We start from the raw sequence: 17,191 nt of genomic DNA on the forward strand, positions 1-17,191 counted from the left end.
GAAGAGTGCGTCAAGCGACGCTACGCCATGACAACGCCCTGCCACATTCTTCTAGACTGACAAAAAATATGACACAGTAGTTGCGGTGGGAAGTCATTCCGCACCCACTTCATTTACCTGGTCTTGCGCCGCTCTCTATCGAACAACCTTCAAGGAGCTTCATTGCTGTATGAAAATGTGCTGCGAACATGGCTCATTGAGTTCTTCGCCTCAAACGACGTGGTTTCTACACTTGCGGAATCGAAAAGTTACCCCAGCGTTGGCAGGAGGAGAAGGAGAATATATTATTGATGGCTAAATTCTCTGTTCTGTGTATCCGTTGTTTTTACTAAACTTATGGAAAAACGCTACGCCGGCCGGAGTGGCCGTCCGGTTCTAGGAGCTACAGTCTGGAGCCGAGCGACTGATGACCTCAGAAGTTAAGTTGCATAGTGCTCAGGGCCATTTGAACTTTTTTTTTTTTTTTTTTTTTTTTTTTTTTAAACGCTACGCACTTACGCACCAACCCGACAATACATTGCTCCTGTCTTTCTGAAACGTTGTCTCCTCCGTGATACGTAAAGCCTCATTTGTAACGCTTGCCACTGGAGCTTGTTGAGCATCTCCGTAACGGTGACACGCTTACAAAAGATTCCGTGACGAACGCGCTGCTCTTCGTTCGATCTTCTCTAAGTCTAGTAGTCTGGTAAGAATTCCGGACTGGTGCGCAATACTCAACGATCGGTCGAACACGTCTGTTAATGGTTGAATGGTTGAAGGGGGGGGGGGGAGAGGGGGAGGATTAAACGACTGAATAGCGGGGTCGTCACTCCTTTGGTTAAGAGCCCGCCAGAAATTTTGCGGCCGCCAGAAATATGATCAGGTCATAAAATTAAGTAGGAGAGGGAAAAATCGAGGCACTGAGAGGAACACTGAAGCCAGAGCCGAGAAATAATGTAAGGCAAAGTGGAGATGTTTGGGTCGGCCGGTACGTAGGTGACGGCACACAACGTGTCCGCCGGGCTTCATTTGTGACGAGAGAAACTCCACCCCCACCTGACACACGTCGACGCGATTGAGGGCGAAGACTGCAGTCATGGGCTGTGCGGCTGGTCCCGGAGGAGGTTCGAGTCCTCCCTCGGGCATGGGTGTGCTTGTCCTTAGGATAGTTTAGGTTAAGGAGTGTGTTCGCTTAGGGACTGATGACCTTAGCAGTTAAGTCCCGTAAGATCTCACACAGATTTGAACATTTGAGGGCAAAGATCGTATAAAGTACAGAATGCTTTCTAGCCGGGAGATTAAGTAAAATCGAAAAGGATAAAAACGTAGCCGACCTCAGTTGGACCGCTAAAAATAAAACAAGGCGAGAGAAATAATCAGGTCAGCAGGAGGGCAGGGATCCCACAACACTGCCAGCCCCGGTCGGTTATTGAGAGACGCAGCGCCCACTATTCATCGGAGAGCTACCGCTAAAGCTGAAAATAAGGTGCAGCAGAAAAAACGGGACTAACCGCAACCAATTAAAACGGAGGCAGCTGGCAAGGGACGCAGTGTAGAGGGTTCCAGACGCTTCTGTCGCCGGCCGCGGTGGTCGTGCGGTTCTAGCGCTGCAGTCCGGAACCGCGGGACTGCTACGGTCGCAGGTTCGAATCCTGCCTTGGGCATGGATGTGTGTGATGTCCTTAGGTTAGGTAGGTTTAAGTAGTCCTAAGTTCTAGGGGACTGATGACGTAAGATGTTAAGTCCCATAGTGCTCAGAGCCATTTGAACCATTTGAACCGCTTCTGTCGTGAATTAATAATTACTTTCCTCAAGGTTATCCGTACGATCTCAGCCATTTACCTGATCTTCCTGCACTCGCTTTTATGTGATTATTTCACTTAACAGAGCGATGCTCAAAACGAAGTGCGACAGGTAAGAACTGGAGAGCGTCTCCACAGAATGCGCACAAAACAGTAACTAGTACCAGGGACACGGTAATGACCATCTGTATACATACTCTGCAAACCACTGTTAAAAGCGTATGGCAGTGGGTACTTACCGGGGGATCACACGTGGAGGTTTCTTAACGGTCCACGTGCCTATGGAGCACATAAAGAATAAGTGCTTAAATACGTCTGTGCAATTGGTCTAAAAATGTCTGCACGCTCCTCACGGAAGCGATACGTAGGGAACTGGACGCTATCTCAAGATTTTTCACTTATTACTTATTGTTGGACTAGGCCATCACGGGATAATTTACGTCTGCCACGTGTCTGTCGATGCAGGTTTTTCAATATTTCCATGACGCCCTCTGCTCAATGTACATATTGAGTAACATAGGGGATAGAGTACAAGCCTGTCACACTGCCTTTCCAACTACTGGTTCCCTTCCATGCCCCTCGAGTCTTACATCTGGTTTCTGTATAAGTTATAAATAGCCTTTCGTTCCCTGTACTTCATGGGTTCACTCTTACACAGAAGATTACAGCAACCAGCCACTTTTTACAATGCTATTTATTTATTTAAACAGCGCCGTTACCGGTTTCGAACCGCCAGGTTCATCTTCAGACGACCAGTTCACGTTTCACATTAGATTTCGCCTTTTGTTTCCCCACCTGACGAAATTTCCTTCGGGTGGTGACGCCCTACACCCAAAACAAGATGTGAGACAACGTCTTTTTAAATGTAACTGTGCCTCACTTCGATTTTAAGTGATGTAAACAAATTGTTATTTTTAAAGGAAAGATGTTTCGGTTAATTACGATGAAAAATCCGCGCCATTATCTTCCACTGCAGGTTGCTCATCACCTTGCAGCAGCGAAAACTGTATAATGCACTTTTTTGTGTATATATATTCACAAAATGTAAGGCACCACTCACACACTAAGAAGTTTCACATGGAGGTGTGTATACAAAGATGGCGATATTACAACCATAACAATGCCAAAGACTTCCACTCTCAGGGATATTTCACTTATACGTGACAGTAGAAATTTACAAACTGCTAATTTTACATTACTTACTATTTACTTTGAACGAGAACTGATTAAAATTAAGATAAACAAATCAAGCAGTCAGCTATAAGTGTTACCGCTGTGATATTACGTAAATATTGCGGTATACATTGCAACAAAAGTAAATAATACGGGCTAGATGTACATAAATAAATATTACAACTATGGACATATTATGGCATACATTAAAGCACTGTAAATGGGTTCGGATGTATATGAATATATAAATATTACAAGGATGGACTTTCTTTTTAACTTTAAATTGGAAAGCAGGTGAATGAAATTTTGAAGAAAGGCTGCATTGGCTAACTCGGTTTGTTCATTGAGGAGATTTTGTGGTGATTTGATTTTATGTACATTTCAATCTCCTCACACAAATTCGTATGGCTACCTTTCTCAGCATGGTGCAATACTTGTACCTGGTCTTCAATGCTCTTTATTCCACGACTGTTAGTATTTGTGTGCATGGCAAATGTGGATTTTGAAATGTTGTTTAAACGTATGGCAGATCTATGCTCTTTGAACCGCGACACAATGCTTCTTCCAGTTTGTCATGCGTAGTAAGAGGGGCAACTTTGACAGCTGGGTTTGTGTATGGACGGTTGTTATTCTTTAAGTTGTGAGCTGCTAACTGCTGGAGTTTGTTGTTTGTGCGAAAGCTTATTTTAATGTTTGTGTTTTTAAACAGGGTACTTATTTTATAGGATATGCTCCGTAAGAAAGGTAGTGCAATATATTTTCTGCTGTTTTCTACTGTGTCTTGTGTAAGAAGTAGAAGACATGTCCTTGGGTCGCAATGATAGGTAAATCAAAACGTATGGATAATAGAACAACTGAATACTAAAATGGCAAAATAAAAACTACCCTCCGCAGTTTGCTTCATAGTGTTTTGCAGAGTATATATGTAAATACTTTGAAATATTTCTCCTAAATCGGAAAATTCAAAAGTGTCGGGGCGATAAGTTATCCACAGCAGGAACACTGTTCACTGTATTCTCATTACTGTTTTCCCGTCTGTGCAATAGGGCCTGAACTTAGCGGTATCAAACTGTAGCGGTAGTTGACCGCCAAGCTAAATAAATCTAACACGTTCGCCGTAAACAGGTATAAGGGGTCATTACTGTTGGATTACACTGTTATGACTGGAAACAGTAACAGCAGTAACATTTCGTTCATCGCTTCTTCCATACACAGGTTGATGAGATTCCATGCGTCTCTTACACCATTTTTAAAGTGAGCTGGCTACATTTCTACTGCCGGGGCGACGTCTCGATTGATTTCCGAACTGCCTCGCAGTGTTACCGTGGCTTCCAGCGAAAACATGCGGGCCCGGCCGACTCAACGTCCGCAGGGCTCATTTGTACAGCGCGAACCGCCATCAGGAGCAAAACACGCGAACGAGGCAATAAATATAACCAGGAGCGCATGCGCAGCTCACACACGCGACGACACCGCATCAGTCCCCAGCGCGAGGCGGGTCTCTGTATCGTGTGGCTAATGGGTCCTACGGATCGCTACGCCGTACTGGACAGGCGCCCCCTCCGCAGAAGGAAGCCAACTCTCCGGTTAGACTGTCCGGTTAGAAGTGCAGCCACGCCCAGCCGGGTTCACACGCGGGAACGCCCGCGAGGCGGCGTATTCGCCGCCAAAATGAAAATCGCCGCCCCTGGGCTACGTGCCGCTGTGTGAATTCCCAGAAGGCCCGTTGCTGCACATTAATGCCTCCTATTTGTCTCGATAGTGACGACAAAGGCGATTCGGTTATAGCGTTATTCTTACTGAAAGTCAACAAAAATTATAGGACGAGTTCAGTGGAATGAACAGCACTCCATCAAGTGCAGAACGTGAATTGAGAGCAAACCGAAGATATATGATGTGGTGTCACCGCCAGACACCACACTTGCTAGGTGGTAGCCTTTAAATCGGCCGCGGTCCGGTAGTATACGTCGGACCCGCGTGTCGCCACTATCAGTGATTGCAGACCGAGCGCCGCCACACGGCAGGTCTAGAGAGACGTCCTAGCACTCACCCAGTTGTACAGCCGACTTTGCTAGCGATGGTTCACTGACAAATTACGCTCTCGTTTGCCGAGACGATAGTTAGCATAGCCTTCAGCTACGTCATTTGCTACGACCTAGCAAGGCGCCATTATCATTTGCTATTTATCTTGTGATGCATGTACCGTCAGACCGATGTTCAACAATTATGGATTAAAGTTAAGTATTCCAGAAGCTACGTATTATTTTTACTAGATTCAACTCCTTTAACTGTTCCAGACCTCACGCCAGCCTGCGTGAGCTTAAACGCGTGCCTTTCGGCTACCTCATAGTGGCTTGGCTGTCTTTCCAAGTCACAACAGATGATGAGTAGCAGAAATAAAATTAGCGATAAATGTCGCATTATCTTGATGCGAAATGGAAACCACAAGGTAGACGCAATGAGCTGCATTCTCCAACCTTGGAAGCAAAATAACACAAGACGAACAAAGGAGGGAGGATATAAAACCGCAGCGTGTCATAGGAAAAGAAGAGATTCCTGGCCAAAATAATCCTAGTAGTATCAAACATAGGCCTTAATTTGACAAAGGAATTTCCAGTTACGAACATCTGGACCACGGCATGTTACGGAGCGAACCACAGAGTGTGAGAAAACCTGAAAAGAACAAAATCGGACCCCACTTAGAAAATGAATGCACATCATTTAATATTATCGACGCAGAGGAGTTATGACCAAAGTTTAAACGGATTGTAAATCACGCCCTGGAGACCGATGTGTCGAGTAAGTGGATTAAGGACGGAGAAAACCCACCGTGGTTTAACAACAAAATTTGGAAATTGCTGAGGAAGTAGGGACTGTCCTACTAACGGTTCAAAAAAGAACGTGCAAACGACGATAGGCATAAGTTGGTAGTGATCTATGCGCGAAGCATACAACAGCTACCTCGGTCGTACCTTAGCAAAATATCTTGACGAGGTCCCGAGAAAATTCTGTCGTGCGTAAATTCGCTAAGCGGGTCTAAAGCTTCTTCCAGTCGCGGCCACTCTGATGTGGCAACAGAAGACAGCAAAAGGAAAGCTGAAGTTTTAAATTACGCGTTTAGGAAATTATTCTCGCAGGATGATCCGTCTCTTCACCGTTGTACAGACTCCCTTATGGAAGACACAGTAATAGCCATCCCTGCCGCAGAAAAGCAACTGAAAGAATGTACAACCAATAAGCCTCCAGATCCGGTTTGGTTTTATAGAGAGTGCTCTACGACATTGACCTCCTATTAAGCTTGCATTTATCGCGAATCTTTCGCCCAGCTTAAAGCCACAAGCAACTGGAAATAAGAGCATGTGATTCCTCTATATATGAAGCGTAAATCAACGAACCCGCAAAATTACAGACCAGTATGCTCAACATCGGTTTGCTGCAGAGTTCTGGAACATATTCCGAGTTCAAATATAATAAATTTCCTTGAAACGGAAATTACAAATCAACACGCACTCATAAGCATCAGTCCTCTGAAATCCAGCTTGTCCCTGTCTTACATGATATCTTGCGCGTCATCGACGAAAGACAACATGCAGATTCCATATTCCGAGATTTCTGAAAAGCATGTGACATGGTGTCCCGCTGCAGATTGTTAATGAAGGTGCGAGCGTTCCCAGATATACGAATGGCTACGTTGTCCTCGACGGCGAGTGTTCGTCGGAGATAATGGAATCGTCAGGATGCCCCAGAGATTTGTGATAGGACCACTCTTATTCTCTATATACATAAATAATTTGGCGGACAGTGTGATCATTAACCTGCAGTTGTTTGCTGATGATGCTGTGTTGTACGGAAATATGACTTACACAAAATTCCTAATTGGTGTGATGAATGGCAGCTAGCTTTAAATGAGGAAAAATTTAAGCTAACGCGGATGAGTAAGGAAAACATTCCCATAACGTTCGAATGCAGTATCAGTAGTGTCGTGCTTGACACAGTCAGTTGGTTCAGCTACCTGGACGTAACGCTGCAGAGCGATACGAGGTGGAACGAGCGTGGGAGAACTGTGTAGGGAAGCCGAATGGTCGACGTCGGTTAATTGGGAGAATTGTAGGAAAGTGTGGGTCAGCTGTAAAGGAGACAGCGTACAGAACACTCGTGTGACATATTCTTGAGTACAGCTCGAGTGTTGGGGATCCGCACCAGGTCGGACTGAAGGAAGACAGCGAAGCAATTCAGAGGCGGGTGGCTAGATTTGATACCGGTAGGTTATAGCAACACGCGAATATTACACAGGTGAGTGGTAACTGGATAGGACATGACTAGTAGTGGTACAAGGTACCTTCCGCCATGCACCACAACGCGGCTGGCAAAGATGTATGTAGATGTAACTGAGGTATCATTAGAATGTAACAAATTACCGTATACGGGTGTAATACTCGCTGCTGTGATATAGTGGAACATTCAGTGAGCAGTGCACGTGATTATCGTGTGTGGAGACCGCGAGCGTTCTCGACCGGATACCAAACTCAAGTGTTTTCCTTCACCTAATTTCTGACGACTGTCGCAGAAACTCTTCGCCGCACGAGGAAGTGAGTCGCTGTTATTAAAACCGTGACCGAATGGCGGCTACATACAACCTGCAAGAATGCAATACGTTTCTCCGCCGTCGACTAAGATTGCTGCCAAGTTGAAGTGAAGAGCCTGCTTTCATAGCTAGAGACCCGCACATTGGGAATGTCAGTTCTCCCTCGCGCACGCATAATGCCTGCGGTACAAACATCGCCGAACAATTTAGACGCTCGAGTGTTTCATCTGGAAAGCTAATCGTCAATTAAGCATCCGCAGTGGTAGCGCTTACAAAGAAAGAAAATCCATCTTTCATTGAGCGGGCGCGGCTCGGGGCTGCCGGCTGGAAGACAATGGCGCTCTGGATGAGGTGTGCGGCGGCGGGGCCCGGCGACACGGCCTCCGCGAGAACAGGCTGCGGACCTGATGACGCAGCATCGACCCCGACGATAAGTCGGGAGCGTCCAGGGTGGTTATAATTAAACTTTCCCTATTTGTGCAGTCTAGACGGAGAACTATTTACCTCATGGTTATCGAACTTGATGCAAAGGGTGTTCAGACTGTGCGCTGCAGGATTTGAGTCGTTAGCAGTGTTAGTGTCATGACTTGTAGGTTGGAGCCTCTACTGGTACAGCGATGTATGATTGAAACAGAAGCATGAGCGTTTATTACACTTGCAGAGCCGCGCGGAATAGCCGCAGGGTCTTGGGCGCCTTGCTATGGTTCGCGCGGTTCCCCCGTCGGATGTTCGAGTCCTTAGCGTAAGTTCGTTTAAGGCAGAGTAAGTAGCAGTAGCAGCATTCGGCGTGACCAGCGTTACGTCAATGTTTGTACCCTGCCCCCGTCCCGCCACGTAGGTGGGAGGATTACCGGGCCTATTTGCCGCCACAAGTTGGAGAGCCATAATCATCTCCTTCCACTTTTCCACCATTTTCGTCCCTTGTGCCACTGTACCACAGGGGGAGGGGGGATTTAGCACGGGGGCGGGATGACGGAATCATGGCAGGAAACTGCTGAGGTCCTCCTCCGGTCCCTGCTGCCTGATGATGATAGGAATGAAGATACTGAAGGCCAGCAACAGCTACGAAATGAAGATCCTGCTACATATGAAAATGATGGAGCAGTCCTCCCCTTCTCTGAGGAGGAGGTTGCTGCTCTCATCTAGCCACTAAAAAGAGGGAAAGCGCCCGGGCCAGGCGGCATTGTGGCTGAGGTGGTGCAGTTGATGTACAGCTGTATAATTATTATGATTGGAAATAAAGAATTTTTTTAAAAAAAAGTAGTGTGCACGCCTAGGGACCGGTGACCTCAGCAGTTGGGTATCATAGGAACTTAACATCACCACCATTTTTACTGTTGCAGATAATCAAGATGTGTCTGGACAAGGTGCAGGGCTTTACTTGTAAAGCTGTTTTATCAAAGCAACACCAACACCGCTGCTGCTCTTCGCAAATATCGACGCGTCAAAGGAACACGGAGAGGTGCCTCTTTCTCCACCGGGGACGAACAACATGATTAGGAAGTTCGAATTAAATGGCGATCTGGGAATTGCCAACTGCGCCACAAACTGTAGAAGAAGCTATTGTCACGGCTCAGAACACTGGACGCAAGGTGCGATCTTCAAGCGATGAATAAGGTGTGTTCAACATTCCTTGGTCCACCGTGCTGCGAACAATTGTGCAATGGTATTTCAAAGGGCGGTTCCGGGCTGCCGTGGGTGCACATGGTCGTCACATTGAGCTACGTTTGTTAACTGGAAAGCAAAAATGGTACGGAGTTAACAAATATATCCCTCTCTTGTGGAAATTAGATGTGCTTCTTTCAATGGTTTATTTCTTATTTCTCTTCTGCATGTCCTTGGAAATGTTTCAAAGTTTCATTGTCCCACGATTACTTGTTTTTCATGGGGACCCTCTCAAGTAGCGCACGATTAATTATAACCTCCCTGCACATATAATCTCAAGACACGCTACGGGCAGTAAAGTGCAATGACTGTGCACAGAAATTTGTACCATCATTGTCTCGTGACGCTTATCACCGTCTTAGCATCATCGACTTATGGTAGGATTTTGGAACATACACGGTGTTCCTACATTATGAAGAACCTCGAAGGAAACTATATCTAGACATACAGCTAGCACGGATTCACAAAACATCGGTCTTGCGAAAAACAGCTCGCTCTTGATTCACTCCAAAAAAATGGTTCAAATGGCTCTGAGCACTACGGGACTTAACATCTTAGGTCATCAGTCCCCTAGAACTTAGAACTACTTAAACCTAACTAAGGACATCACACACATCCATGCCCGAGGCAGGATTCGAACCTGCGACCGTAGCAGTCCCGAATTCACTCCAGTTAATGGGAGTTATCGACAGCGAACCTCAAGGTAATTCGATGTTTCTAGGCTTCTGACACTGTTCTTCAGAATCGGATTCTAATCAAATAGCGTACCTGTGGAGTATCGACTCTGTTCTGCGGCTAGATCTGTTATTCCTAGTCAGAAGGGCCGCATTTCATAGTAACTGATGGAAAGTCATACAGTGTAACCGAAGTTACATCTGAGCTGCCTTCATAGTTTATTTGCATGTTATGCTGTTCTTTACCGTCTACTTAAGACACCGGAAGATGAAAACGAATTAGAAAATAATGTAGATAAGATATCCGTAAGGTGGTAGCTGACTCTGAACAACAAAAAGCGTGAGGTGCTCCATATGACATGTAAAACAATTCAGTTAAATTTCGTTACCAAACTTAAAGGTTGTCGATTCAACTAAGTATCAAGGGGTTACAATTACGAACAACTTAAGCTGAAATCATCACACAGAAAATATTGGGGAGAAGAACCAAAGAATTCGTGTCATTAGATTAGAAAATGCAATAAATGCAACAAATTTACTAAAGATACTGCCTACACCACGCTTGTCCGTCCTCTTCTTGGTACGGGATCCTAACCAGATATGACTGACGAAGGGGATCGAGAAAACTGAATGGATGGCACCTCTTTTTGTATTATATAAGGGACAGAGGGTCAAGGATACAGTATGATAAGTGAGTTGGGATGGCAATCATTAAAACAAAGGCTTTTTTCATTCAAACGAGATTTTACTACGAACGCCAAACTTAGATTCTGAAGCCAAATTTTTACGCCACCTACAGAGGGAGAGATGGACATCGTAGTAAAATAAGAGAATCACATTTCAACACGGTAAGATTTAGGTGTTCATTTTCCCCACGTGCTATTCGAGAGTGGAGCCGCACAGAAATAGTCTGAACGTGGTTGTATGAACCCTCTGCCAAGCACTTAAGTATGATTTGGACAACAGTTATGTAGATGTAGATCGGCTGTTTTGAATTCTGTAAGGAATTTGCTTGACGTACAGTAACACCTGATTTCGACCCTTGCTGGTTACCAAGTGCTTCACGCACGACACAAATCAAAGCTCTACGGAAATTTCAGAACCCATGGAACAGGACTGTAGTACAAATATAATTATGTACCGCAAGGGCACTATCTCCTGCACATGATTTTAGCTCGTTTCATTTTCACGGTTCCAAGCACTGTGGGACTTAACATCTGAGGTCATCAGTCCCCTAGACTTAGAACTACATAAACCTAACTAACCTAAGGACATCACACACATCCATGCCCGAGGCAGGACTCGAACCTGCGACGGTAGCAGCCGCGTGGTTCCGGACTGAAGCGCGTAGAACCGCTCGGCCACAGCAGCCAGCATGATTTTAGGCTTTGGACAGTATGTTTCAAATAAGAGTGAAGTGAAGAGTTTCATTCACACTCGCTGGTTGTTCTAATGATTGTGAACTCTAGAGAGAACTTGGATTTTTATCGCAGATGAAGCAGTTGATAACGGCCAGGGTCGGAATCTCCTGTTAGGATATGAAAATTAAAATAAAAAAAGCATTCATCAAATATTGAGAACAGCCGAAGGAGTTAAAATGGTTTAAATGTTCATACAGTTGGCTGTAACTGAGGGCCCAAGCAACTACTCGTTCCATTCCTTTTGTGCCAGGCTCAGTATACGGCAACACAACGGAAGGCACTGCCACAGAGCTGATCCACTGTGACGGACGTGTCACAACGACAGCAGACGGTTCCAGGTTGCCCCGAACACGGCACGGCAAATGAGAGGTGGAAACTGAAGTTAAAATCTTCCAATAATTGACTTTTCGACCCCTCTGCTGGAATCTTCTTCTGCATCTTGTAGTGTCCACCGTAGGCTGTAGACCGAGCACTCAAGTGCTCAGTCAACAGTGGACTCCACAAGATCCTGAAGAAGATTCCAGCAGATGGATTGAAACGCCGATTGTTTGATGAAATATGACGCGGCCGAACAACACAGAAGGTTTTTAACTTCCGTGACAACGGCCACGAAAGCCTGCAGACTTATATAAATACGAGGTTATTTATAAGTACGTCCGCGGTTTCAGAACGTGACTGCGCTAAAATTATCAGACGTACAGAAACAATACACACACATCAGTGGACAGAGAACCTCCACAAGTTTCGATTTGTGATACTCGTGACAAAGTTGCACACGGGGGCAGGCAGAAGTGTCAGAACACGTGGGGACAAATCGTCCGATCCGTACTGTCGCATTAAATTAGCTGGCGCCTGCATACATGCGAGCCAATAAACGTACTTCCAAAGCGGGCCGCTGTCGCGCCTTTCCGGGCAGTTCGCGTCAGCGACTTCAATGAACTACGCGCACGTACTGACGTTCATCGCATCACAAAGAGTACCCACGGCGAGCACGTTAATGTGTGTAAAAAACTAGGAGGGCTGAAAAAAAACAGAAGTATTTATGAATAACCCTGCAGTTTAAGCATACACGTTGGTTCTTTTTTTTTTATCTCCAGACCTCGTAGCTTGTTTTAATGAGAGAAGATGGCGCACAGAAATGCGACCTAAACCAGAGCCAATTAGCAATATTGGATGGGAACAAGTAAGGAAGGCTTGAGCTTAATGTGTCACCGACGTGGATGTCGTTTGAGCCGCAGCACTAGCTCATTAGGACAGTGATGGGGAAGGACACGAGAGTAGTCTATGGAACCACTGCATCACTTGAGATTCCATGGAATTAGCTGGTCGAAAACACGGGAATTTGTATGAACAGCATCGCTGCGAAAAGAAGCTTATTGAGCGTTTGTGCTGAAGCAACAATACTTGAAGCCGAACAGAAAACTATACGAAACCATGTTAATTGGATTCTCGTTGCGAACAACACGTTATTTGAAGTGTTATTTTTGAGGGCACGCCGCAGAGTGACCTCAAGTATGCATTGTGACATACTGTGTTCCAAGATGTTTTTGGTGGTGGCAGAAAACCGAACACATAGCAGTAGCAACTGCCTGAGACCTCGCCACAATATAGTCACACTCGGTCGCTGCTGGAAGCGCTGCTTCCTTTCTTCGCTTTTTTTTTCTTTAACCAACAACAGAAATCCTGAAAGGGATAGTCCAAGTCCGTATAAACTATCCTCTTCGCCTCCTCTCTGAGACACCTTTCTTTCCACCACCCAATCTCGAGTGAGTTGTGTGTGTGAGCCTTGGCACCAGTGTTGTAAAACGCTTTATTTTGTCTGTCTCCATCTAAAGTTGTTGTTCAGGTAGTGGATACAGTTAGCCAAAGTTCCAATTACCAGCGCTTTCATTGGTCCCAGCACCTAATTTGGAGAACCTCAGCCGACCCTGGGAGACGCGTTCGCCCCGGGCGCACGCACAGCCTTACAATTAGCTACTGGACTGACACCTGCGGCGCCTCGTCTGTCACGTGATAAACGGCTATTACATCTCTGATGCAGGCCGTCCAATTCCAGAGGCGCGCCTTATTTTCCGTAACAAGCCAGCGCACGGCAGAACATCACACCTGAGTAGGATCTAATCTGACGAGATCATTATTATTATTATTTCTGGGACGCGGCTGGGAGGATGGCTAAGCAGACACGCAAGCTACCTGATGTACTTCCGCTCCGTTTCTTCACGCTCCACCAAATGCACACACTCATCGCGAGGCCTAAAATTAACGTCCTTCGACAACGGCCGTATTACCACTGCTACACGTCTCCACACCAATTCACTCACAGAATGAAGTAGTGATTTTTCACTAGTCTTTTCCCGTCAGGTCATCTAGTCTCCGTAGCGTTACTAGGTACGAGACACCTGGTGTCCAGATATCGAGCACGTCAGGCATTTCACACAACTACAAATAGCTTCTGGAGCAACTCAAGAGACGGTTATAAGGCCCTCACTGTTCGTGTCGCGGACAAGAATAATATACAGGAGAATGGAAAAGAAAATAAAGGAACTGGAAGGTGAAGATCAGTTGACTTTACGAAAGATAAAGACTTCAAAGGATTGGTTCTGATTTTGAGCTTGAAAATGGAAGTAAGATTTAATAAAAATCAAGACACATTCATAGGATGTTTGCTGATGATGCTGTGATGTACGGGAAGGTGTCGTCGTTGAGTGGCTGTAGGAGGATACAAGATGACTTGGACAGGATTTGTGATTGGTGTAAAGAATGGCAGCTAACTCTAAATATAGATAAATGTAAATTAATGCAGATGAATAGTAAAAAGAATCCCGTAATGTTTGAATACTCCATTAGTATTGTAGCGCTTGACATAGTCACGTCGATTAAATATTTGCGAGTAACATTGCAGAGCGATATGAAGTGGGACAAGCATGTAATGGCAGTCGTGGGGAAGGCGGATAGTCGTCTTCGGTTCATTGGTAGAATTTTGGGAAGATGTGGTTGATCGGTAAAGGAGACCGCTTATAAAACACTGATACGACCTATTCTTGAGTACTGCTCGAGCGTTTGGGATCCTTGAGTACCGCTCGAGCGTTTGGGATCCCTATCAGGTCGTATTGAGGGGGGACATAGAAGCAATTCAGAGGCGGGCTGCTAGATTTGTTACTGGTAGGTTTGATCATCACGCGAGTGTTACGGAAGTGCTTCAGGAACTCGGGTGGGAGTCTCTAGAGGAAAGGAGGCGTTCTTTTCGTGAATTGCTACTGAGGAAATTTAGAGAACCAGCATTTGAGGCCGACTGCAGTACAATTTTACTGCCGCCAACTTACATTTCGCAAAAAGACCACAAAGATAAGTTAAGAGAGATTAGGGCTTGTACATAGGCATATAGGTAGTCATTTTTCCCTCGTTCTGTTTGGGAGTGGAACAGGGAGAGAAGATGCTAGTTGTAGTACGAGGTACCCTCCGCCACGCACCGTATGGTGGATTGCGGAGTATGTATGTAGGTGTAGGATCTGTAGACCTGGAAAAAGCGTTCGCCAGTGTACTGGAAATGGTCCAAGAGGTTTGAAATTCTGAGAAAAATGGGGATACGCTATGTACGAAGATGGGTGACGTACAGTATGTACAAGAACCACGAGGGAACAAGAATGAAAGAACAGGAAGGAAATACTCGGATCAAAAAATATGCAAGACAGGGATCAATCTTTTAGCGCTACTGTTCAATACACACATCAAAGACGTAATAACTGGAAATGAAGGAACGGTTCAGAAACGGGATTAAAATTCAGTGGGAAAGGATATGAATGATAAGTTTTGTTGATGGCATTACTATCCCCAGTGAAAGTGAGGAAGAGAACAGGATCTGTTGAATGAATGAGCAACCCAATGCGTACTAGAAGAAGGGATCGGTTGGTAGGACATGTTCTGAGGCATCAAGGGTCCACCAATTTAGTATTGGAGGGCAGCGTGGAGGGTAAAAATCGTAGAGGGAGACCAAGAGATGAATACACTAAGCAGATTCAGGACGAATTATCTTGTTTGAGAATAAACTGAAGAATGCCGGAAGTAATGATGAGTAACAAAAATAAGATTGGCGATAAACTTAACATAAAAATTGGGCCCAACGAAGTAGGGGCCTAACCGAAATCACGGCATTTTGCTACCTTAGAAGCAAATTAACGGATGGCAGTCGAAGCAAGGAGGATATAAAAAGCAAACTATCGCATGCAAAGAGGGCATTCCTGGCCAAAATAAGTTCATTGGTATCAAACATCGACCTTAATTTGACGAAGTTTGGAGCACAGCACTGTACAGTAGTCATTCATGGACTGTGTGAAAACTGGAAAACAAGATAGTGGAAACGTTTGAGATGTGGTGCTACAGAACGAAGTGGAGAAACAGTGACAAGAATGAGAGAAAAATGGTTCAAATGGCACTGAGCACTATGGGACTTAACATCTGAGGTCATCAGTCCCCTAGAACTTGGAACTACTTAAACCTAACTAACCTACGGACATCACACACATCCATGCCCGACGCAGGATTCGAACCTGCGACAGTAGCGGTCGCGCGGTTCCAGACTGTAGCGCCTAGAACCGAATGAGAGAGAGGATGATAGGACATGTGTTACGGCATCAAGTAATAGAGGGAGCTGTACAGGCTAAAAGCTGTAAGGTAAGACAGGCTGGAATATATCCAATAAATGACTAAGGACATAGGATGTGCAGAACGGTAGGGAGAGGTGAGGTACAGAGTGGTGCAGTAATTGTCGTTGTAGGAAAGCTGGACAGGAGCAGAAATGATTAGCGAACAAGTTAACATAGCAAACAGAAGATTTGTTTAACTTGTATTTCTCCAAGTGTACGAAGCCTCAGTACAAATAATTCAGAAAGAAGTAAGCCCAGCTCTCAGTGTCAACAAGAAAGAGGCTCTCTGAACTTAACACAAACGATGGTGTCGTAGCAAAGGCGCTCCAAGTGCGAGCGGGCTGTGTGTCTGTGTTTCGGCGGCAGGGGACGCCCGCAGTGCTGAGTTATGGCTCAGTGGGCGCGCACCACTGGGTCCGCCACACCACGCTCCACCGCTGTCGGCGTCAGACGGAAACTTGCAGTTCTGTTTCCAACTTAAAAGACGCCCGTGGGGGGTACCGATACGTGATACCACAGGATGCAAGTGCTACTCCCATACGAAGAGGCTGGCACAAGGAAAGGAATTTGTGGTGGGCACAACAAACTCTACATCTACGTGCATCTACGTGACTACTCCGCTATTCACAATAAAGTGCCTGTCACAGGGTTCAATGAACCACCTTCAAACTGTCTCTCTACCGTCCCACTCTCGAACGGCACGCGCGAAAAACGAGCACTTAAATTTTTCTGCGCGAGCCCTGATTTCTCTTATTTTATCGTGACGATTATTTCTCCCTATGTAGGTAGGTGGGTGCCAACAGAATGTTTTCGCAATCGGAGGAGAAAATTGATGATTGAAATTTCGTGAGAACATCCCGTCGCAACGAAAAACGCCTTTGCCGCGCGGGATTAGCCGAGCGGTCTAGGGCTCTGCAGTCGTGGACTGTGCGGCTGGTCCCGGCGGACGCTCGAGTCCTCCCTCGGGCATGGGTGTGTGTGTTTGTCCATTGGTTAATTTAGGTTAAGTAGTGTGTAAGCTTGGGGACTGATGGCATTAGCAGTTAAGTCCCATAAGATTTCACACACATTTCAACGTTTTTAACAAAAACGCCTTTGTTTCCAATTCACGTATCATGTCTGTGACACTATCTCCCCTATTTCGTGATAATACAAAACGAGCTGCCCTTCTTTGTACTTCCGTCAGTCCCACCTGATGCGGATCCCACACCGCACAGCAGTACTCCAGAATAGGGCGGACAAGAGTGGT

The 17,191-nt window shown here is 45.6% G+C and overlaps 1 protein-coding gene across 1 annotated transcript in view; it reads right to left on the bottom strand.

The window, feature by feature from the left end:
- LOC124712476 (GAS2-like protein pickled eggs) overlaps positions 1-17,191 on the bottom strand; it is an 817,295-nt gene that overhangs the window by 534,822 nt on the left and 265,282 nt on the right. The window lies entirely within an intron of this gene.

The sequence above is a fragment of the Schistocerca piceifrons genome, chromosome 8 (genome assembly GCF_021461385.2).
Source record: "Schistocerca piceifrons isolate TAMUIC-IGC-003096 chromosome 8, iqSchPice1.1, whole genome shotgun sequence".
Lineage (NCBI taxonomy): Eukaryota > Metazoa > Arthropoda > Insecta > Orthoptera > Acrididae > Schistocerca > Schistocerca piceifrons.